A 26,512-nucleotide genomic window follows, 5' to 3' on the forward strand; every position below is an offset into this window, starting at 1 on the left:
TTATTGTAATTTTTTTTTACAATCACGGGTTAATAATTATTAAAAATAATTATAATTAAAAAAAATAATTAAAAAACAAAAGGAGATGAAGTCTTATTCAAACCGATGTGCCTTCCTTTATAAGCTCCAAATATTTCATTAATTAAAATTTTATTTGGCTATAACTATGGAACCACTGAAAATAAGTACTCCTTACGATTATTACAGTTGAAAATCTTTACGATATATCGTTGAGGGCTTATTACTGCAGTTAAGAAAAAGTCCAAAATCAAAATGTTTTTGGATTTTGGGCTTTGTTGAACACTTTTGGTTCAGTCGATTGCAGTCAAAAAGGAAGGTGCACAACTAGATTTTACAACAGTCCTATATCAACATGCTACGTTTTGAGTCGTACATAATCGTTTTCGAGTCGTAATACGTAGGTACGTATTTGTACAGACGTCACGCCGAAACTATCAAAATGGATTCAGGGATGTTCAAAATGGATATTTCCGTTGAAATCTGAAAACCGAAATTTTTTGCGATCTCAATACTTTACTTCGTGCAAGGAAGTAAAAAGGATTATAAAAACACGAACGCGAATGTGTTTTTATGTAACGTCACGATAACATGTGCTGTTGAAATTATATATATAAATTGAATATTAGATAAAATTAAATAACTGAAAGCCTTACCATTACCCGTTCATGTACCGTTGGCGATGTTCTTTAGCTAATACAAACAGGTTAATTTTAAAAGTCGCTTTCATTTATTATATTGTACAATCGTAAGTTATCACGATTAATAAAAAGAGATCACAATAAAAATATCGGCTAGACTTTTGTCGAATAAAAAAATTAATAATAAATCTGACAATCTAAAATAAAATCCGACCGTTTTGATCTGCAGAATACATTAATATAAGTTAAAAAAGTGCCAACAATTTGTAAACTATTTCGTACTGAACAATACAGACAATTTACCTTTCTAAAATAGATACCTAATTTATTAATCACGAAATGCAGACAGGCAAAAGATTTCGTTATTAACAGAAACGTAACTTTAAAAAAGTTAGATTAGAACTTCAATAAATATTGATACACGAATTTATTAATAAGCAGCAATTATTAGAGCACATATAAATAGAAATAAAAAGTTTAGTCTACCAAAGAATCCGCAACCGTCTTCTAGTTATCGGTACTTTTTTGAAAGCAAATTGTTTTTATAAAATTATCTATAATAAATTTTATTTTATTTAAATTAAAATAACAGGAATAAAAATATGTTTGGCTAAGTTAAAAAAAATTATTTTTTAAAGCCTTAAATAATTGTGCAAATGATAAAAACGTTTAGTTCATTAAACTACCATAATTCCTGCTAATACTTGTAATTAATCGCAATATTTAATAGCGTAATATTTTTCTTAATACAAAATACTGTTATTCAAAGAACTTACCTAGTTACATGTAGAATTCGTCGTTTAGATTCACATAAAATTTGATAGTAAACAAAATTTGATACGGTTTTAAACACGGTACTACATATCGTAAAGAAATACATATTATTACTGTATTTGACAACGTTAATCGTAAATAACACTTACAGTAGATTAATAAGTTATCAGAAAGAAAATATCACATAATATCCTATATAAGTTTTGTTTATTTTCACTATATCGCCGTATATAATGAAAGGAGCTAATAATATTATAATCAAATATAATTTTTTATCAACGTAGCACCTAGTTTGACACACCAGTTGTTTTGACGAACCAGGTCGAAGGAGGAGAGCGTCGAATGCACTCATAGCAACTAACGCTATCTTGTGCCATTTCTATGTGCACTCCCTCCACAATCAAAATTATGAGCAAAGTTATCAGTTAGTAATTTTTTTTTTCACTCTATCTTTGTTAAGAAGCCATCTTTTTATTTAAATTGTTAGGCTTTTTTACTTCCATGTACGAAATAAAGAAAGTATTGTGATCACGAAAAATTCCTGTTTTCAAATTTCAACAGAAATATCCATTTTGACTAGTTCGGCGTGACGTCTGTACATACGTATGTATGTATCTCGCATAAATCAAATACGATTAGCCATAGGATGTTGAAATTGTGGATTTAGGACTGTTTTAACATCTAGTTGTGCACCTCTCCTTTTGATTGCAATCGACTGAACCAATAAAGTCCAAAAAATTTGAATTTTAAACTTTTTCTTAACTGCAGTAATAAGCCCTCGATGAGAGATTTTTAACGATATGTCATAAGTGATATTTATTTTCATCGGTTCCAGAATTATAGCCAAAAGAAATTTTAATTAATGAAATATTTGGATCTTACAAGGGGAAGGCACATCGGTTCGAATTCGACTTTATTGAATTTTTTTAACTTTTTTTATTTTCATTTAAATGGTCTTAATGTGATGAATAAAACTGATAGCCGGATAAGCATATTACGCTACGAACTTTCGCCAAGCTGAGAAATTACTCTTAGATTTTCAGCCTAAGGGTAACGTTTTTTTTAATTGATAATACCCAGAAAAACATTAAACATGTCAGCTATCGTTCAAGCCAAGAATCGGACCCAAAACCCTCAGTATATCATTCGGTTTTTCTGTTACGGAGATGACAAAATAGATTAAAAAATCCAACAAAATCCGAAATCCGACTAAATCTAATTCCGTATTATTTAATGAACTTTCAGTTTATTTTTTGGATTGTTTCATTCATCGAGAGCCAAGTATTATTTAAGAACGACGAAATATATTTTAAAAGATCTAAATAAAATTAAATTAGGATTTACACGTGTAATAAAGTGTATTAATAAATAGATCTGTGGGTGTACAATATCCATTTGATTTTGATATTGCAGACGGGCTTAACAGTAAAGTACCGAAATCGGCTAGATATGATAACTTTGAAATTTAGATATAATACTAATCATTACATCTTTACGTACCATTTGTAGTTTTTATAATCTGTCATAACAGATGTGGCTTTGTTATTTTTCTTTTTGAGCTGATAACTATTAAAGTAATTAGAGAATGCGCTATTATAAATTTTCCAGATCCTAACCGAGTAACGAATCCGGAACATTTAGTCTAGCAGGTAAGCAACTACCTCTCTAATATTGTAGAGGTCACGTTAATCTAAAAAAAAATAATACTATTTTTTTTTAATCCCTGATTTCATATTTAGACAAACACAGTAATAGTTAATAATAAAAAATGTACGCGTGGGTGAGGGTCCGTATTTACATGTACTATAACTTGATTACTATAAGCTTGATTACTTATATAAACTGATTATTAGGTGTAATTAAATAATAAGTGAAAATCTCGTTATAACCCCTTTGTGTCTGGTTGGCTGTTAGAGTAATACGTAGATTTATAGTGTAAGTGAAAATTGATTCTCAATAATATAAGTTCCGCAAGATTGATAATAAATTTTAAAAATAACAACAGTAATTTAGTATTAAACAACGCATAATAGATGGTCTAATGTTAAAACAAGCAGTTTGCGAACCAAATTTAAAATGGAATAATTTTGTTGTTTAAAAGTGTGGTTGTTGTGTCTATCGGCGACGGTCGTTGAGGTACGGGAGGGGGGAAGGAAGACAAACGCCATGATTGAAACTAAAGAAAAATAGTCATGCAGTTATTGGCGGGAAATTGTCGGACGTAGATTACTCAATTCACCGTATTTAAAGCCTCTAGCGAACAGTGTTGTTTAACGTAACCTAATCAACGCATCCATTGTACATCTCTATTGGTATATTCCGTATTACTGATTAAGGTATGTTTTATTTGCTTTTTTAATATTAGAATTTTTTAAACAATTATTTGCAGTTATTTTATTCTTTGTTTGTATTATTCAAATAAAATACGAGTAAATTAAGCAATATTTTTAACAAAAATTCTTTCGTATAAAGATTAGAATTACTGAACAAGAAAGCACTTCAGTATAATGTAAATACACCTTAAATAAAATTTCACATAAACACATACACAAAATATTTTATTAAACCTCCCCTTTGAGATTATTGAGTGCGATGTAACACCCGATAAACCGTCTTTATTCTGTTCGTTATTTACACACAACTACTGTCATTGTATTTACTAAATTAGTATCTACTCAATATTCCATTTTAAAAATATTTATTAATTAAAAATGTTAGAATCCAGTTTACACTTGTTTATTTTTACGAAATAAATTAATAATTATTTATCTTAATAATGTATCTAAATAGCAGTGAAACTGTGTCGAAAAAATAAATAAAACGAATCACGTTATATATTTGTTATATATATTAGGTTATTCGACCATTAATTAAGAAGGAAAGTAAAATATATTGTGTATCAAATTAACTGTCTCATATAAGCAAAATGTATTTCACGAGGAAAAAGAGAGTTTTTAAGTATCGAATTTAATATTTCATTTTAGATATATAACAAGTTTTAAGTCGGGTAACGAGAATGAAACGTGCTACGCAAGAAAAAATTTGCATCGGTATCGTTATCAAAAATATACTCTGATTTACTGGAACTCCTGAGTTCGATTCCCAAGTAGCTTACCGTTTGTTCACCGATCTCATTCGTGTCGTTAAATATTCATAAATGAATAGATTTAGGAGGATAGGTAGTTTGACGAACTTATCATTGTTCTGTCACTCAAGAAAATATTTTTAAATAGCGAAGGAAATAGTGAATATTTGTAAATAGTGATATTTTTTGAATATTGTATTTTTTAAATAGTGCTCTCTCTCTCAAAAATTTGAAAATTTTATCTGATTTAATTTTTGTAATTACAAAGGTTTTGCTATAACAAATTTTGAGTGAGAAAAAAAAATTATATTTATATAGAACAGTATGTTTCAGTATTTATATATAATTAAAATTGTGCGCGCGCGCTTCGGTTACTATACAGAGAATACTATTCTTAATAGGGAGGGAGCTTGTATATGAAACAATTCTAACATTTTGTGATTGACAAATGCTATGTTGCCATTTATACTGATTTTTTTCCTCCCCGTTGACTCTTTACCTGCAAAATTCGGCATCTCTTATTTTACTCCGTTGCGTTAGACTTATTCAATACTTTTACATAATAAATCTTACAACCAGTAAGGAAGATGAAAAAAAAAAAAAAAAAAAAAAAAAAGCTAGTCTTAAATTCTCATTCAACAATATGGTTGTACTATTAATGATTTTGTCGTTTATGTAGTAGTGTTAAAAAGTTTAAAAAATCATACTTAATAACTTTTTTGTTTATGGTAATTTTTTAATTTCTATAATACAGTTAGTAAAATGATCACTGATCTTATACATCCGATCTCCTGATTAACCGGACCTACATATTTTATTTATCCGTAAAATTTACATAAATCATTGCTTGATTTAAGTACTCGAATTATCAGAGAGATTTTCTTGTAACAAAATTCAGAAATAATTTGTGATTCAAATTAAATATAATCTGAGATTAATGTTTATTAAAACGTTGATTATTCGGACCTCCATATCTCAAACATTTTGCGACTTAAAAGCGATGACAAATCTAAGAGAACTTTGACAAATCTTAAATAACCTTTTTGTTTATGGTAATTTTTTAATTTCTATAATACAGTTAGTAAAATGATCACTGATCTTATACATCCGATCTCCTGATTAACCGGACCTACATATTTTATTTATCCGTAAAATTTACATAAATCATTGCTTGATTTAAGTACTCGAATTATCAGAGAGATTTTCTTGTAACAAAATTCAGAAATAATTTGTGATTCAAATTAAATATAATCTGAGATTAATGTTTATTAAAACGTTGATTATTCGGACCTCCATATCTCAAACATTTTGCGACTTAAAAGCGATGACAAATCTAAGAGAACTTTGACAAATCTTAAATAACCTTTTTGTTTATGGTAATTTTTTAATTTCTATAATACAGTTAGTAAAATGATCACTGATCTTATACATCCGATCTCCTGATTAACCGGACCTACATATTTTATTTATCCGTAAAATTTACATAAATCATTGCTTGATTTAAGTACTCGAATTATCAGAGAGATTTTCTTGTAACAAAATTCAGAAATAATTTGTGATTCAAATTAAATATAATCTGAGATTAATGTTTATTAAAACGTCGATTATTCGGACCTCCATATCTCAAACATTTTACGACTTAAAAGCGATGACAAATCTAAGAGAACTTTGACAAATCTTAAATAACCTTTTTGTTTATGGTAATTTTTTAATTTCTATAATACAGTTAGTAAAATGATCACTGATCTTATACATCCGATCTCCTGATTAACCGGACCTACATATTTTATTTATCCGTAAAATTTACATAAATCATTGCTTGATTTAAGTACTCGAATTATCAGAGAGATTTTCTTGCAACAAAATTCAGAAATTAATTATAATTCAAATTAAACATAATCTGAGATTAATGTTTATTAAATTGTCTAATATTTGGATCTCCATACCTCAAACATTATGTGACTTAAACGCGGTGAGAAATCTGAGAGAAAAATAATTATTAATATGCTGAAAAAAATCGCTTGTTGAACCAAGACTCAGATTTAAACAAGTTTGTATTTATAACGAAGTTATTAGTTATGTAATTTCACAGCCGATGGTAAATAATGGCGTAATGCGCTAACATTTAACTTATCACTCCTTCATTCTCCTTCATTCGAGATTTGTAGGATATGAGAAATACCAAATCTTGTTGGGATTAAACCCAGAACTTTCCATTGACGCTACTACTCTCTCCGTCGTACGTGTTTCCTCAGCATCATTCAGGAAATGCTATTATTCTGTTTTATATTTGGGCTAGTTATAGGCTGAAATTTTTTCATTGTATTTTATTCATTTATTAATTATTAACTCGTAACAAAAATAAAGCTAATTGGCCAACCCGTTAATTTAAATAATTATCGATTCCTCGACTGTTCCGCTCACAAAATCGTTTTTCTGCATTTACACTCTCAGGCTGTTCCTTCATAAAAATAAAGATTATAGGAAAGTAATTTGGAAGTCATAAAATCTTTGTAGGCATTTTATTAAAAGTGAATTAAACTTTAAAAATTAATGATTGTCTCCACCAATAATATTTTATGGGGCCCGGTGTATATGATTTTTTTGGTATCTTATAAAATTGTCTTTTATAAATATTTTATTATTATCATTTTTTTAATTTCAGAAATTAAAAAATAATAAATTGTATTATTTTTTATTGTTATATTTATCAGAGACATGATTAGTCATAAATGTGTCATAAATAAAGTACGATTCATTTGTCCGCTTGTTTAAATGTAAACATCTGTCATTTTTTTCTTAATTGTTAATGAACGAACTTAATTATTGTTAAAATTATTAATGTATGAATCTTTAATTTCCTTTAAAATGTTGAAGAAATAACATTAGTAAGTTCTACGTCTGTTCTAGCTAGGCAGCATATTTAATATACAATTAAAAATGTGAACTTAATTAAAAGTATGAAACTATTGCAACAATATAATGAATGATTAATTCAATGTAAATTTCAAGTAAGATACTTGGTTACCCGGCAGTTATTTAATGTATACACAACCAACGAATTACTCCGCGGCTGGAATTGTTTTACAGGTATATACACCCTTCCCTGCGGTGAAAGAAGTAAAGTTGACATTTGTATGACTGAACTTCATTTCCGTTTTCAAAAGGGTAGTTACGTGAAACTGCTTCTTCCTAATTCTCCTTAGCGAATTCGCCAGCCGTAACTCTATAACAAATTGTTTTCGGACATAAGTTTGTAGAACTTCTTAATTTCAAGCTCTGGAATCGGTTCCCAAGTTTTTTCACTTTCTTCCTATATCATTTTGTGTAGGTATATGTATATATAATTACATAAATTAAAATATAAAATCTATAGTTTATATTTTTTATTGTTTTTAAAAACATCATTTACGGGAAGATATTTTCTTAACTAAAAGTTTGAATAAAGTTTATAAATTCAATGCGTCGATGAACTTGAACGTTTAGAAATATCTAGATGGGATTGCTCTCCTGTCGCAGTGAGAAATATATTTTTTTTTATTTTATGAAATAATTTCAAACAATCGGTACACGGTTCATAAAAAATATGTCAGATTAAAATTAAGTTTGATTTGGCTATATTTATTCGTTATAATATTTAACAGAACTACGATCGGTATAAATATGCTGAAGGTCCGATAACGAAATTATTGCTGCAGTGCATTTTTAGTAAGGAATTAAATGATCTTTCGACCCCTCAAAATTTGCGGGCACCCACACGCACCAAAGAGAGAGTGAGAGCATGAGCGAGAGAATTCTCGCGCTGTCTGAGGTAGACTACTGTTTAAGACAAGGGGTGATGATACTGACTGTGATGTTACTTTTACTTTCCAAGAGCGACGCTTACTTTTATAATTGTGTTCTCTAAATAAGTATACGTTTTCATACTAAATTTTTACAGTATTTTGTATTTCATTTTATTCGCTAGTGAAATATTAAATCTCACATTTTAAAATATTTAAATGTTAGCAGAGTGATAAATTATAATGTTATTACTTGTATTTACGAGCGTAAACAGTAAAAAAAAAAAAAAAAATTTTTTTTACTGTAGTTAAAATGTAGTACTAGGTACTACCGGGTTCGAATTCCGGTCAGAATTGGCTTTTTTATACGTTTTATTAAAATTTAAAAATAAAAGTAAATGAACTGGATGTCGGTATATTATCGATTCAAATAAAAAAATAAAAAAAACGTATTAGATATTAATATATATAAGAAGAATTAACAAACATAATATGCGACGATTATTAACCGTTGGTAGCCGCTTTATTATGGAGACAACACCGCCCTTCTGTCGCCGGTTTCTCGCCGACAGACTAATCGTAGAGCGTTAGAACAGCCTTCAATAAACACATGCTTTACACGCTACAATATAAACTCATATTTTGATAAATAATTCAACGATTCTATAATATACATTATATTAAATTAAATTAAAAATTCCAACCGCGCCTGAGATTCGAACCCTGACCGGACGAAAGATCCCACCTAACGAGGTCAGTCGGCACACTATTTAGTTATCTCGATGCTTGTGGAAGTATTAAATAACATTATATTTTTTGTACTTATAAACATAAAAGGATTACATAAATGTAGGAATGCAAGTTTTTTATAGCGTCTAACGCAATGTTGTATTTATCTGGCCGTCTTACACTTCTATGTATTAGAACCTTAAATTTAATCGAGTTAATTACAAGTTTTACCGATTACTTTTTTATCCTTTAATGCTTTATTTCATTTTATAAATTAGTTTATAACATTCTATCGTATTAAAAACTGGCCGACCAGTAGATATAGTTGTTAGCTTCTAAATATGCTGGTCCCGGGTTTGATTCTCGGCAAGAATTTGGCTTAATTTTTAAATATCTCATTAATTTCATCAACCCCATATTCCTTAAAATATACGTGTAGGATATTACGAGGTCGTATTGTAAATAAAACCGGAAAAATTTATCTGTTATTATTTAATATTAAAATTTTACTTTACAAAACGGATAAACTATCGTAATATTTTTAATATGTTTATTAAAATTAAAGGAGATTAATTATAATTTTTATAAAATGTTATTAGTATAAAATAATAGACTAATCTTAATTTAATTTAATTATACCGAATGTCTACATAAGAAATAGGACTACTAACAATGTTTCCCGCATAGCAATATTGACCGTTACACGGTTGTATTTAAATTGTATCGCGTGATGTAGTACTGGCCTACGGTAGCCAATCAGAGCAAAGGAAGCCACCTGCCTTTGTAACCCCTCTCTCACCCCCACAACATCGTCGCATTAGTCACCGACTGACAAATCTCTTATGTGTCCAGCTACTAAAAAAAATTAAACGAAAAAATTATTACCTCTAAAATTCCTCTTTACAAAATAGTCCTCTTTCAGCGTATATCGATACATTTTTACTAATTATCATATTTATCAACTATTGAACAACTTTTTTATTTATTAAAACATTTGTTACTATAAAAAAAATATTTTATTAATTTATCAGTAAACATATCGTTTTAAACTTAATCTGAATTTTTTTTTAAAATATAGCGTTAATAATATATTTACAATAAATTAAATAAAACTGTACCTTCAAAACTAAAGTGATATACCGATAGCGCACAAAGAGGTGATGAAGGTTTCTATTATTTAATCAAATCTAATTTCCGTCTTGATAGAACTCCGCGTGTACATGTGTTCATCAGTAATCAAAGAATTGAGACGCACGTGCACATGTACGCGCGCAAAGGAAAAAATTTGTTACCAGATTTTTGCTTTTAAATTTTAATTAAAATAATAAATAACGTTTACTTCTTAGCAAATGTTACGCATTTGTAATTGTAAATGAACGGAAACATCAGAATTTTTAATTTACTAAACAATTTACACGAATCACATTTACCGGTACAAAAAGTTCTGATAGCCCATTTTAGTATTTTTTTTTTACTTTTTCAAATAATCACAAAACATATTATTTTATTTTAGATAGGGTATTCATTCATAAACGTAATAAATGATAACGATAATGCAAGGTTAGCATTTCATTAAAACGCTTGAAAGAAACACAGTGTGATTTGACTCGCTGTAATGAAATCGGTTTAGTCGTCTCATGAAAATTTGCCACTTAATTAGACGGTCCAAACATTTTACATAATGTACTACAGGAATGTTACGATTAATGGGAATAATATTTATGCAATTAGCAATGTTATTTCTTTTTGAGAAGTGGATCGTACAAACTTTTTCATGTTTAAAGTTAGGATTTGCACGGCGGGTCGGTAACTTTATGTAAGAATTCAGTTTCCACGAGAATGGTTACAAAGGTTTATTCTGTTTTGTGTTTTTGTTTGTTGATTTATGCACGTCCAAGTCGGTGATACAGTGAAATGTAGAACAGAGACTACAATTTAATTTATACTCAAATTAGTGACAGCGTATATCTAAGTAGATTTTCAAACAATGAGTTATTTTCAATTGCAATATTTGTAATACCACTACGTTAGCAAACGTATCAAAGTTCTGAAAAAAAGTTGTTTTTTTCTTCGTATATTTCTGTAAACTATGTTTGGAAAAATTCTGTTTGTTTTTCGATAAACGGTAAAATTTTTATTTTTTCACGTTAGGCAAGGTAGGCGACTGCCTACGGCGGCAAAATTTATTTTTTAGTAAAAAAATAAACACAACTCACAAAAATATATTTCGATTACTTTTATCTAGACAATAATATTATTTACTATTTATTAGTAATTTTGTTTATTTTTTAAAAAGTATATTTAAATTATCTCTGAAAATAGTAGGTACTAGTTTTAGTTGTTAAATCGTTAAAAAAGTAATTTTTTTCTCGATAAAACAATTTTCCGTAAATCGTATTAGTATTATTGTCTTAATTCAGTTATATGCCATTTTTCTGGCTAACATGGTTTTTTTATAATTCTGTTTTTTTTATTTTTAATTTTTTTTAAGCTTGGGGGGCGGAATTTTTGGGGTTTGCCTACGGCGGCAAAAACGCTAGGGCTGACCCTGCGTGTTTATCTGTTTTAATTTGACGCGTTAACTTTATTCTGATATAAAATGGAAGAGTAATAATTCGAAATTAATCGAGATAAAAGCTATTTAATAAATAACAAAGGAAAATTTATATTTCAAAAAGTCGATATTTTAACGCGCCAACAGGAAGCGTTTACACCTCTTTTAAGGCCGTTATCACAAGTTCTGACTGACAAACACTGTGTTAAAAAACTTAGCGCTTAATTAAAACCCCGAACCTGTAGGTGAAAGGCAGAGATGCTACCACACCGTCAGGAAAATCTATGATATTGTTTTTTCAAAGAAATCTAACAAATCATATACATCTCCATTTTTACTTTCCCGTTTAGATAGCGCTATAGGTATAGAAGAGAAAGTATTGTAATCGGTCCGATTTGGAAATACGCGGTTTTCACTGGATCTTGACGTTTTGATACCTAAGGAACCGAATAAACCAAAAAGCTGGATGTAAATTTTTCGGATGTGTTTGGGGTCGGCCCCTAAATCACTTTATATCTCCAAAACTACTGGACCTATTTTGACCAAATTCGGTCAGATTACTTTTATATATGAAGCATTGATTTGACTACTTTAGAGTTATTTTTGTGGGGGTTGTTTTGTAGCAAGTCTATAGCAAAAACCACTAAAATAAGATGATTTCAAAGCAAATATTTGTTTTATTATTTATGGAATTCAATCTGATTTAGTGAACGAATTACGCAAAATTTTGATATAGACTTTGGTTATGTCATGCAAAGCCGTGGTGGCCATACGATTGATATTGATTTTTGGACATAATGTAACATTGTAAGCTTCGAAATAGAACACGATTGGTTGATATTAGACGTATTTTTTATTTTATAGAAATTTTACTTTTTGCGTTGAAAATGAAAAAACCCTATATACAGACAGGATATACAAATAATATAAATAAAAGGTTAAACTAAAAATTTTAATTTACTAATTATCGGCTTAAATCAATCACAATTTTTTAATAACAATACATTAGTTCGTCCAGCGACCAAGTGGTGGCCTGTCCCAATCCCCCGTCCACCGTCCGGAGTCTGAAAGTAATGATGTTTATTAATTAAACAAACCATTTGGCGAACGTTATTAATTAAACTCTTTGAATCGGTATATCAATATATAAAACGTGTTTTGTGAATACAGGGAACCGTTTCATTTCTCATTCTATATTCCTTAGTATGCTTGAAAAAAGGTTTTTTTTTATTGAAATTTTTTTGTTATATTTGTTCGTACAAAAGTTATGTATATATATTAAAGAGAGTTCATGAGCAATTGCAAAACTAAGATATATAGTCTAAAATTCATTTTATAATTACACTGCTACTTGTGCTAGAAAAAATAAAGTTTTATTAAAACGGATAATAGTCAAAACAAACGCTATTATATGTAAAGATTTCAAGAAGTGATAATGTATAGAAAAACTATATAACAAAAAGTCTTGTACGTGACCACTTCGTAAACCAGCGTTGAATGCACTAATTTCAAAGCTAAGTAATTGATATGTTATAGAAAATAATTTAAAAAAAGTTAATTAAATTTATTTTAAGTAAAGGTTATATTTAAAAATAAAAATTCTAATTCAAATTAAATTAACTTGCATCTTGCATTCCTATTTTAATAAAAGAAAAAATATTTAATTAAAATTATTGAGATACTTCTTTCCATGCAGTGTAAACATTTTATTTGCTTTACTATGCGCGCGCGTGTGTGTGTGTGTGTGTGTGTGTGTGTATTCAAACATAATGGACGCACACTTAGATCGCATAGACAAAAAAACAAAAGAGGAATAAAAGAAGTGAACAGATTTGTTAGTTAGTTATAATAAATCGTTAAATCATAGTCTGCTTACTCACTAACATCTGTCTCTCTCTCTGCACAAATATATATATATATATATATATATATTAAAACGTATGAACACTTGCTACATGAGATACAAAACATCAACCTTGACTTGTTATTAGTAATATACTGGACAGCTGTCGTTATTTTGTATATAGAGATGACACAATGTTAAATGATTTATGTCTTTATTGGTTCTCTTACGGTTTCACTTCTTTTTTTAACGGTATCGTTTGTTAGTTGCTTTATATCTTTCTTTGCTAATGTATTTAAACCGGTCGTATTCTTTCTAATAAATGCAATAGCATTTCTTCAAGGCTTTTTTTTCCTTGAAAGACATCTTTACCACCATTTGAATTATTAAAAAAAACAACAAAAAAAACAATCATTTCTTTAATCTTTTCTCTGTTTTTTTCTGTAAAATATTTTTTTCAATTTCGGACCATTTCTTTAATAACAGGGGATGATTTTTAAAAATAAAATATTACTTGTACGTATATCCGTTTCTTACCCTGATAAAGAAAAAAAATATAGCGTCCCTAAAGTCGCTTGACCGAGAATTACAGTATTTCAAAAGCTGAAAACAATACTTGTGGTTTTAAATCGACAATTTTTTATAGATAATAAAATCTTTTATACTTTTGTTAAAAACCATACAAGAATTGCTCAAAATGCTTCCCATGTACTCGTACTTCAACACATTTTTACAGCGTTTTTTTACATTTGTATCAATCTTTTGTACAAATGTTTGTTTCTGTTTAACACTTCTTCATTTTCTGGATATGGCTGGAGTTTGAGGAAATTTTTCTCCTAATTGCTGAACGACTTCATCGCTATGGTCATCCACCATTTTAGGAGAAAAACGTAAGTTAGTTTATATTTCGTGGTTAATTTACAGATCAACACTGGTAAACATGAACAGTGAACTACTTAATCGCATGGGAAAATGAAAACAATATAAGTAGTGTGTCACCAACCTAACAAATATGAAATTTTTTAAACGACATTCGTCATATGACATAAAATATAAATATTTTATTTCACCGTCAAGCGACTTTTGGGACACTGTATTAGTAATTAAAATTGATTATTATTATGAAGAAAATGAACTGGTATTTGGAGCTGAAAACATTTAAACATTTGGCTATATATATATATATATATATATATATATATATACAGGTGTATATATATATATATATATATATATATATATATATATATATATATATACAGGTGTATCACGAAGTTCTTCTTCTGTAACTTTCATAACATATTCAAGTCGTGAAAATAATGGATAAAGTTCATACAAACATGACTTAAAATGCTTCGTTTTCGAGTTAACTTTCCACATAATTTTGCGTATATGTTAATGATAGGTTAAGCAGGACGATGAAGCGCATCGAACGAGTACTGCAATAGAACTTTACTCGATGAGAGTCTATTCAGAACTGAATAATTATTCTGTACACTTTGGATGCAGTTGCATCGGTAGATTTCTAAATATTAAGTGATATGAAGCACACGTGGCTTATGGAATGCAGTGCGTCAGGAGTTTACGGTAACATAACTCCCCCATCCCCAAATCAAACACCGTGGGTTTGATTATCAGGCACAGGTGTTTTTTCCTATAAATATTTCAATATACAATACAATAATAACAGTTACAATTAATATACAGTATAATATTATTACCCAAATCGATATATCAGCTGTGACCGTGTTATTTTTCATATTACTTTTTTTACAGATATTAAAAGGAAGAGTTTAAAGAAAAATAACAGTTTAAGTCTCCAAGATTTAATTCATAATTTTAGTGAAAAAAACTCTTGTCGAAGATAGCTTTGCTGAATATGGAAACAGATTTAATACGTAGAATGGAAATTCATTCTTTAGGAAAACTGTTGATCACTTAAACAAAATTATTCGAAAACGACGGAGTATGTTTACGCAAAATAACTGAAACTAAAGGAATAAGATAGCGTCTAATGATGCTTACAAACTATTCGGGAAAAAATATAAAGTTAAGTGCAATATTTCATCACGGGCAGTCAATGAAGAAGGACGATCATACTAGCACGATCAAAATTGGATTAAAGCTAATGATTCATTTATAGCAAAAAAAAGTTGGCCACGAAATTCCAAAAACGTTTACGTTTTAGTTTTAGAACAAATTTGCTTTTTTATTAGATAACTGAATACAATCGACGAAAAGTTATTAGCAAACGCACGACAGATACCGGAATTATTATAAACATAAAACTAAAAACAGTTTCGATTTAACGAATGCACAAAAAAACAAAATACAGATGATATCAAAACTCCCAAATCAATAAAATTGTTAAGGTTTCGATGAGAGTTTGTTGTCGATTGAAAACATCGAAAATCCAAATTCAACAATTTATTTAATTATAGCACTTCAAAAAGATATTGTCCTAATTAAAAACGTACAGTTATGTATAAAAGGCGTCATAATAATTGTTATAACGTAAATTGAAAACATTAAAAATCGAAAATGCAAAAAATCTTGCCGGCCCAATATCGTACTTCTAAGAACGAATTTGAACGAAACTTCAATATTTTACGCTTACCATTATCATTTATTGTTCTACGTAAATGCACTGCGATCTCAACAGTAAGTTCAACTTTGTCCGTTACGGGGAAAAAATTCTATAAAGAACAATAATCAATTTCTGATTTCAATAAAAAGATCAGTGTTGATCAAATATCAATATCAGGGGCAGTACGGGTCGATGTGACAATTTAAAGTGAATGTTACACACCTTAATATGCGAATTAATTATCATTTATCTAATTATACATTTTTTACTAATTGTCTATTTATACATTTATCATATATTCCTAACGGTTAAAATGTCACATAATATTAATTGTATGTATTTTTACCTTTTAATAAAATATGAACCATTTTATTTTCAAAATTTTTCAAAATATCCTTGATATTTTGAAAATTCAAAGTGATGAAATCATTTCTAATGTCACCTTCACTCTAAAGTATCATAACTTCCGGTACCGCCTCTAATTGTGTATTAATTATTTTGGAAAATGTTAACTTACTGAATAAATATTAATTATTAATTATATTTCAATTTTGTGCACGAAATTTACGTTTTGTTTTGCTATTTTCAAATTATACAACATTTTTTTCTGGAATTGAATTAATTTTTGAAACAAAGAAAATTACGAACCGTTAATATATTTTTTTTATCCGATTAATTATTTTCAACGATTGAATCATTTGATACTGTCATGAATTAAAAATAATAATCAAAATTTGTTTCATTAACTTTAAACATCGTTAAAAATTAAGAGATAAAAATGTTAAGTATATTTTCAAGAAAAATTCGAAAAAAAAATATAAAATAAGATGCACATTATTTTGCATGATACTTCCGAATTGCATCAAATTATTTTATACCGTACAACTTCTTATAAATGACTAATTAGGATTTATAACTAGAGAATGATCGCTCGTATGATTTGCATTGTGAATTATCACCTTTGAAAAACAAGTCAGGAAGTAGAACGCTCGCTTATGGATCATTAATTATTACGATTTATGAAGTTTAAAGTATGAAATCGGGCCGGCAAAAGTTTTTGCATTTTCGATTTTTGATGTTTTCAATTTAAGTCGTAAAAATTATTATCTCGTCTTTTATACATATCTGTACTTTTTTAATTAGAACGATATCTTTTTGAAGAACTATAAATAAATAAATTGTTGAATTTTGATTTTCGATTTTTTCATGTTTTCAACTGACTTTCTCGTCGAAACCTTAACAATTTTTTTATTTTGGGAGATTTGATTACACATTCCCATATGTAATAATGCCTATTAAATTACACATACACATTTTTAAAAGTACATAAAATTTTATTTCACTAATAACTTAAGATTTTTTTTTTTTTATTGTTTCTTATTGAATAATTTATTTATTGTAATTTTTTTTTAAATCACGAGTTAATAAATAAATCAATATATTTAATTTAAAAAAAAAAGTTAAAAAAATAAAAAAAAGGAGATGAAGTCTGACTCGAACCGATGCGCCTTCCCCTTACAGATCCAAATATTTCTTTAATTAAGATTTCATTTGGCCATAACTCTGAAACCGTTGTAAACAAATACCACTTTTGATATATCGTTGAAAAGGTCTCGATAAAACCTTATTACTACGGTTAAGAAAAAGTCCAAAATCCAAAATTTCTTTGGATTTTAGGTTTTTTTGGATACTTTTGGTTAAGTCGATTGCAGTGAAAAGGGGAGGTGCACAACTAGATGTTTCAACAATCCTAAATCCAAAATTTCAACATACTACCGCTAATCGTTTTCGAGTTATGCGATATACGTTTATACATATATACATACGTACGTACAGACATCACGTCGTAACTAGGCAACCTGGATTTAAGGATAGTGAAAATGGCCATTTCCGTTGAAATCTGCAAACCGAAATTTTTCGCGATCACAATACTTTCTTTACTTCGTACAAGGAAGTAAAAATAAGAATATACAACGAAACTCGACGCAATATTTCGGCGTACGAGAAAAGGCTTTTATCTGTATATATATAAAAATGAATGTTTGTCTGTCTGTATGTCTCTTATGCCTTCCTAAACCGTTCATCCGATAGCGATGAAACTTTGGGGAACGGTTGGACGCATGTCAGGGAACGTTTCTGTATTAGTTTAGACCCGCTAGGTGGCGCTGTCGTCGAGATATTTCGAAAAATTGTATTTACGGTCCGATTTGCTTCATATTCAGAATATACATTAGTTACGTGAAAAGAAAACTTTATTCAAACATTATACCCGCTAGGTGGCGCCGGTGTCGTTTTAGTTACGAAGCATATATACAAACAGACTTTCTTTTTCTATATATATATATATATATAAGGCAATGTTCATATGTCCGCTATAGACTAAAAAACTACTGGACCGATTTACGCGCGGGAAAAAAGGGAAGAAGGAGAAAGGGAAAGGTTAAATTTTGTGAAGTTCCGTAATGTTCATTTTATTAATGTTTTATCAAACTGGACGCAAGCCAGGGAAGGTTTTTGAATTAGTTTCGACTCACTAGGTGGAACGGCGGTCGAGATATTTGGAAAATGTATTTACGGTCCGATTTTGCTCATATTCAAAATATACATTAGTTACGTGAAAAGAAAACTTTATTCAAACATTATACCCGCTAGGTGGCGCCGGTGTCGTTTTAGTTACGAAACATATATACAAACAGACTTTCTTTTTCTATATATATATAAGGCAATGTTCATATGTCCGCTATAGACTAAAAAACTACTGGACCGATTTACGCGCGGGAAAAAAGGGAAGAAGGAGAAAGGGAAAGGTTAAATTTTGTGAAGTTCCTTAATGTTTTATCAAACTTTTAATTAGTTCATTTAAGCTATAAATATTCTCAAATCTAGCAATAGCGAAGCAGCGTCGTGTCTTCTAGTATTTAATAAATTTACCTTAGGATTATTACGTATTAATACATTTAAATAATTAATATGAATTTTAATCATATCTGTTTTCATTTTATAATGACGTCACTTATATAACGCATTATTACACCGATAAAAATAAATTTATTTACCGCCTACATCATTCGACATAAAAAATGATAAAAAATAAACTTATTGAATTTCTACTGTCGGGCAGAATCGGAATGTTTAATTAAATTTATAAATTTTATATAAATTGCTCAAAATCTGAAAACCAAAAAAACCGCTCGAAAGAATTTTAGGTACTCTTCCTTTAACCGTCAGGAATAGAGAATAGTTATTAATTAATTAATCTAGCAGTAATATTGAAGTTATTAATGTATCAAGTCGTTTTGTATTTAAACGATATCAATATAGTCGGCCTCGTTGTAGTAGTATATGCACGTCCGCACTGTTCGCGTTAATATAATTCCGTATCTAGCCGGTTATTAAGCACCGATTAAACGACATTGTCCAGTATTATTTTTGCTTTCCGTCGTCTATCGTGAATTTGAGCCCGTATACGATTTAATACCTATAGGGATGGGAACGCGATCCACAACTCCGTCCGTAAACAAAACCGATATGTAACCGACTTTAATAAACAAATATCAAGAAAGGCTCGGCAACAAGAGACTATTGACCGTGTTTTGCGATTAATAGCGGGATATACATCTTGCGTTCCTTTGCGTTCAGGAAGACTCGGTGCTAAAAGTCCTAGCGGAAATATAGAATATTGTGGAAACATTAATAGAATTTTATCGCCGAGCGAGTCGAAGGCTTAAGTGAGTTTACATATTTTAAAACCGCATTTACTTTTTGTTTATGATGAACCGATCGGGGGCCTTTTCTGTTTTCCCCTCAACGTTTTTTTGCGTTACGTATTACGTATTAGTAATCTGTCATGTCTGGTTATTTGGTACAGCATTACTAGACATTGGTGTCGCTGCCTGTAATTAGTCTGTGTCGATTTTATTCAAACGTTGATCGTCCAAATGTACTTGAGAGAGGTACATTATAAGCATTATCGCTTATAATTATAATCTTTTCTTTCTTTTTCCTGATTCGCCTCCGATAATTACCTTTCAGATAATACTTCAGAGGATGATATGTACGAGTGTAAATGAAGTGTAGTCTTGTACAGTCTCAGTTCGATCGTTCCTGAGATGTGTGGTTAATAGAAACCCAACCGCCAAAGAACACCGGTGTCTACGATCTAGTACTCAACTGTGTAAAAATAACTGACTTTACAAGGAATTGAACGCTGGAACTCTCGACTTCCAAATCAGCTGATTTGGGAAGACGCGTTCACCACTAGACCAACCCGGTGGGCTTGTAATTATAATCTAACCAAACTTAACGTACGCTCGCTAACCTTGACTAGCGAGCGTTGGTTAAGTTTGGTTAGATTATATTTATAATTTCTCTTGTTTGAGCGATTACTAAAACGTAATACGTAAGTTAAAAAAAAAAAACATTGCGGGAGGAAAACAGAAAAGGTCCGATTAATTCACCACAGAAGCTTTTGCAACTTGTAAGACAGAATATGGAAATGGAAACTCTTAGCGCATGAAAAATGTCACGCCTACCGGGATTCGAACACGAGACCAACGGAAAAACGTTGAGATACTACGGAAATATTTTTATTAGAATATCCTAGAACGACAAAAGTTATTTATCTGATTTCTTTTATTCTAAAATCAGTCTATAAATACATTTTTTTTTTTGAGTAAATTTTTTTTTGAAGATTATTTTTGGAGCGTTTGTTGTTACTTCTTTTTATAAAGAAAAGGAAGTATTGTAATCGCGAGAAATTTCGGTTTTCAGATTTCAACGGAAATATCCATTTTGACCATCCCTGAATTCATTTTGACTAGTTTCGGGGTGACGCCTGTATGTACGTACGTACCTCGCATAACTCAAAAACGATTAGCCGTAGTATGTTGAAATTTTGTATATACGGCTGTTCAAACATAAATTGTGCACCTTTCCTTTTGGTTGCAATCGACTAAACCAAAAAGTGTCCAAAAAAGCCCAAAATCCAGGCAAATTTGGATTTTGGACTTTTCCTTAACCGCAGTTATAAGCCCTCATTGAGAGCATTTCAACGATGTATTAATAAGCGGTACTTATTTTCATCGGTTCCATAGTTATAGTCAAGTAAAATTTTAATTAATGAAATATTTGAATTTTAGGCGTAGGCACATTGATTCGAATCAGACTTCATCTCCTTTTTTTAAACCTTTCTTTTTTTATTTAAATATATTGATTTATTAATAATTAACCTCTCACTGTAAAAAAAAAATAAGATGAATAATAATAATAAAAAAAAGAAACAACAAAATGAAAAAATATCAGCAGTTTCTAATGAAATAAAATTTTATGTACTTTTCTTGTGCAAATGTAATTTAATAGGCGTACAAGGAAGTCATGTTGTTATTATTAGGAGAGCGGTTATTTGTTTAAAGGACTAAAAGATAAAAAAACTGTGACTACAATTTTTAATTTTTACTTTCTGTTATTGATCTGTCGAGTATTAAAAAGCTGTTTTGATAATGCATACATCTCCGCAAATGTTCTTGACTAGGAATGAACTAATATACTTCAATTAATTTTAATATAAAACATGTTTTCACAGCGATTGTAGTAGTATAGAAACCTCAGCTTTTGGATCTGGCCGACCAGTCCTGAGCACATGCCACTGAACTAGAACCTGAGGTTTTTTTCACGGAGAGCACCGCCATTTTCCAGTTAAATTTTCACCACGAAAGCGTCTATCTACTACAAAAAGCACACCAAAACACGACTCTGTTTTCTTCAATAAATCAACACGTTAAAAGATTGATCCCGTATATGAGTAAATTATTCATTACATTAAAAATAACAAATAAAAAAATAATTAAAATTTCTACTTATGAAGGTTGTTTTATTACTTTGCCGGTTAACGACGAGTAAGCCGCTACATTTTCATATATTAATAAACAATACGCGATTGTATTTGGTTTAAAATTCCCTTCAACTTCAATATTAATTTCCCTCTAAATCTTCGTACGGATAACAGTTTGAATTTATAAATACTTTAATATTTTTAACGTTGCACTAATCAAATTCCGACGCATTTTTAGTAGCTTTATTTAATCTATCGGTTTGAAAGTCTACAATAACGATCTAAGTTTGTCCAATTGTGATGATGTTTTTACATTCCAAACCGTAGATTTTGTCTGTGGCACTGTTGGATTCTGATGAATTTCCCAACTTCAAAACGTTATGCGCAATTCGTCATTTTTTTCTCTCAATTTGGCCAATTTCAACTGATATTGACTCGATACCTTTAAATATGGTACAAGCCATGCAACATCTGTTATTTCTAGTCTAGATTTATGATCTGAAACCGTGGCCAGTATAGCGTTTACATCATCACTAGTTCGTTTCAATAACAATTCTTGCCTGTTCTTTTATAATTATTTTCTTATAATCTTCGGCAAAACCCAACAACATTGAAAGAGGTATGTATAAAGTAAACGCCCCATCGTCGTCTATATTAATTTTATTTGTACCAGTAACCCACCCGGCTTGTTCCAACAATAGAATCGAATTGTTTGTTATTAAAATTACATTTTTCATAATAGAGGTCACGGCTACGTTCTTCGTACTGGCCACCTCTTAACCAATTCTGGTGTTGTTGATTTTTTATTGTTTTCACCAACAAGTTTCCCACGAATACGTAGACAACTGTCGCCCCGAACTGTATACTCCTCCGGTTGATTTATTATTATTATAATTTTATCATCAGTTTTAAAGTTGTTTTCAAACGGGGTGTGTTTATGTATTTGTTTATATGTTAACGATTCGTCAGTAGACGCGACTTTTTTACCATTTAAATATTTCATCTCTATATAAAAATAAATTATTTTTCATTTCAACAACTTATTGGTGCTTTTTAATTTTCCACCTACAATTTCAAATCCTAGAGATTTTAATTTCTTAATGCTTTCCTCTGTTAGTTTATATTTAACATCGTCATCACAGTCACTTTTATATGGCATTTCTAATAAAAATTTAAAAAAAATCAAATTGCAACAACTTATTCAAATTCTCTCAATACCAACGACATGCTTACTCGTTTGCCGCGTAAATTTAACAACTGATCGTTTTCATCGGTCAATTTTATTATCAAGTTGGTAATTTCTTTTTCATCTACCGGTACGAGTGTAATATAAAATGGACATTCTTCAATCGGATCACCAGATCGACACTCGGTGGGAAATCATACAAAATGCAATCTTGTTTCTCGTTTTTATATCCGCCCGAAATAATATTACATTTTACACGTATTACATTTACAGAAGCGTTATTTATTATTCGATCTGAATGATGTGTTTGATTTGGTTTGAAAATTCTCGCCCCATAGCCCAATAGAGTGCCAATACTAGAATCTGTTCTGAAAAATCTATCCACACGGTGCTTTTAATTTCACATTGTAACGTATTGATATTCGCCTTTAATGCGATTGATTTTTTAATTTTCTTCATTTCATTTTGTACATATTCACCGACATCTTCAATTTCATAACTACCCGTCGGTATTATGTAATTTTTCTTTGTAAATTCATAATTGTTATTTTAATCTTTTTTAACGTTCTTGTCGAACGCAAAACACAATTTATTATTTTTGTTTTCTTCAACATTTGGAATCGTGTTGGCCGTCATCGACCATTTTAAGCCCGATTCGTATTGGCCTTTTGAAAGTTCTATCGGAGGAAAAAAAATGTTTTTTTAATCGACGAATCGTTTCCATCGATTGACAACAAACACGACATGTCTAAAATGAGAAAAAAAATTATAATGTACAATTTATTCCGATAAAAATTCCAAACACAATAGACCACGAATTACATCATCATCATCGGCATTGTATTGATCATCAGCATCATGTTGTCATTGTACGTTACATTAGATTATAAAGCTTCTTCTTCGGCCAAACCCATTATAAAGGCTGAATGTTTATGTTTACAATTTTTATTAAGCTTATCAATTTCAATCATTTGTTTCTTCTTTTTCATTGCTCTATAAAGACAAAAAAGGAACTTAAAAACGAGCATTTTATTAACTTATACGTTACGTTCAATAATGATGAATTTATCGATATTGTTTCCATATCGACCTTTATTTTTACCCTTTTTTTTGTCGATGGCTAGAAAATTATATCGGTTTGTATTCCAAACTTGATCGCACATCGATTTAAAATCATCAAAAGACATGTCGACGTTTACATGATCATCGTAAATGTGTTTTAAATTTAAATTGTCTTGTTTGAATAAAATTAAAAAATTGCAATTGTCACGTACGAGTTGTTTTGGTATTTTGGTATATGTTTGTGTTAGATAAAAACAATCAATTTTATTATGACGTCCCCGTGCAAAATAAGCACCGATGTTATTTTGTTTCTCTTTTATTACATCATCAAAAATCATTTTTGAATGCGGTTCAATCGCCTCTGGTTGAGGGACTTGATCGTTTTCAGTATATTCATAATAGCCCGTTTCAGGATTCATCATCGTTAAATTTGACAACATTCTATAGAGAGGTTGATGAAGCGATTTTGAGAAAATGTACAAGTTCTGAAAACGAACACTGTTTTCTTGAACTGAAAGATTAAAAACTACATTTGTTCTACCACAATTAGATGGGCCGCATACAATACATCTAACGGTGATTGGCAATAGAGAACCACGTTTACATTTGTTTTTAAATGTACATCCACCCAATACATTTACAATGGGGAGAACAATGGAAGCAATCGCCTTTCCATATCTCGCTATTCATTTACCATTCAACGCCATCAGAGATTAATCCAATAACAATGTAATCAAAATAAGAAAGACGATAATATTTAAACCAATAAAAAGAAGCAATCGCCTTTCCATATCTCGCTATTCATTACCATTGGGTGCGTTATTGAACTTTAAACTTGGGTGACGAGGCAGATGGGGTGAATTTATGAAGAGTGACTACTTCTGGATAATAAAAAGAGAAGACTTCACCGAACACAAAAGGAAAGTAAGGAAAAAAAAAGATAAAAGTAAATGTCTGCAAAATAAATGTAGTAATTTTATTTGTAATTATTATTATTTTTGTATTCTATTACACAAGCCAGCGATGAGTTATGTTTTTAGTTTTTAATAATTGATTCTTAAGTATTTTCTACCGCTGAATCCGAAAATAACCTTCTTTTTCCCATTACGTCGGGCTTTTTTTGCAAATCGTGAATTTCAAGATTTGTAAAAAGTTGAAAAATTGTGAAAGTGTGATACAAGAAAATAGATATAAACCTTTTTTTTTATAATAAATTAATGTAATATATTCACTTTTATGGCTTATACTATGCATTCTTATAATTGAACAGTCGAGTGGTTGAAGAGGTTGGTAGGGCAGGCACTGACCCCTTTGTTTCTATTGAAAATTTCCACAAAATAAGCCTAATTTCTATTAGGCTATTATTCTATTATTTTAAATTAATTTATTTTTATTTGTTTATTTAATTCATTTTTATGAGGTAAGTCATGCCTTTGGAAAATATTCCCCCCCTCATCACCCACTGTTAATGATGAAGTATAAACTATTCCTTCTATTCACCCTCCCTTAATAATGAAGTATGTAAAATACTTACATTTCTATTCCATGTGTCGAAGTTTATTTGGATGGCTTACACTTTGCTTGGCACTTTTCCTTCTATGTTCCCTGTAGGGTTCATCTCTGTATAACATCCAGAAATAGTCTGCCATCATCGTAGTAATACTTTCCTTGATACCTTCTTTCAATTTCTTTCATGTCCTGATGAAATCTCTCACCCATCGCTTCACTAACGACACCCAGCTTTTTAGGAAAATAGTCCTAGTCCACAAGTGAATTTAGGAAGTGAAACTTCAAGCTCATGGAACATCCTAAATTTTTGTACTTCTACAGCAAGTTTTCAATGATTGATTTGAAGTTCAAATTCTTCTTATTGCCTGGAGACTTGATTACTACATCTTTAAAGGCTTCACAGGTTTCTTTATCTGCAACTTTCATTTGTTTCTCAAAATTACCATCTTTAAGAAGTTTTCTAATGTCAGGACAAGTAAACACACCCTCTTTTAGTTTGGCGGTTGATAGACTGTAAATTTGTCACAGATATATTTAAAACATTTACCTTCTTTTGGTAAGGCGTTGACAAATTGCTTCATCAAGCTTAACTTGATATGCAGAGATTGAAGAAGAACTTTATTCAGATATATGAAAACTTTTCAGAGCAAATTTTTGGTTCCAGGTTCTAATGAAGCTCTGTTTGACAAATCTTTCCTTATCCTATCATTTTCATTGTCTTTGCTACCCTACTCACACATAAAACAAGAAAACTTTGTGTATCCTCCTTGCTGTTGTAAGAGCATCGATATTATTTTGAGATTGTCGCACGTAATCCTTAACACAAACACAATCATTTAATTTTATTGAAAATGAATTCCAAATCATTGTAATCCTCTTTTAAATGGACAGAACATTTGACTGGTATTGATG

General features: G+C 29.9%; 1 protein-coding gene across 1 annotated transcript in view; it reads right to left on the reverse strand.

Moving 5' to 3' along the window:
- LOC142329763 (pumilio homolog 3-like) overlaps window positions 1-1,556 on the reverse strand; it is a 49,473-nt gene extending 47,917 nt beyond the window's left edge. Inside the window, exon 1 of the mRNA XM_075374528.1 lies at window positions 1,436-1,556. The gene's annotated coding sequence lies outside the window, so the exon portion shown is untranslated. The remainder of the gene's footprint in view (window positions 1-1,435) is intronic.
- Window positions 1,557-26,512: the final 24,956 nt, after the last annotated feature.

This window comes from Lycorma delicatula, chromosome 9, assembly GCF_047948215.1.
Source record: "Lycorma delicatula isolate Av1 chromosome 9, ASM4794821v1, whole genome shotgun sequence".
Classification (NCBI taxonomy): Eukaryota; Metazoa; Arthropoda; class Insecta; order Hemiptera; family Fulgoridae; genus Lycorma; species Lycorma delicatula.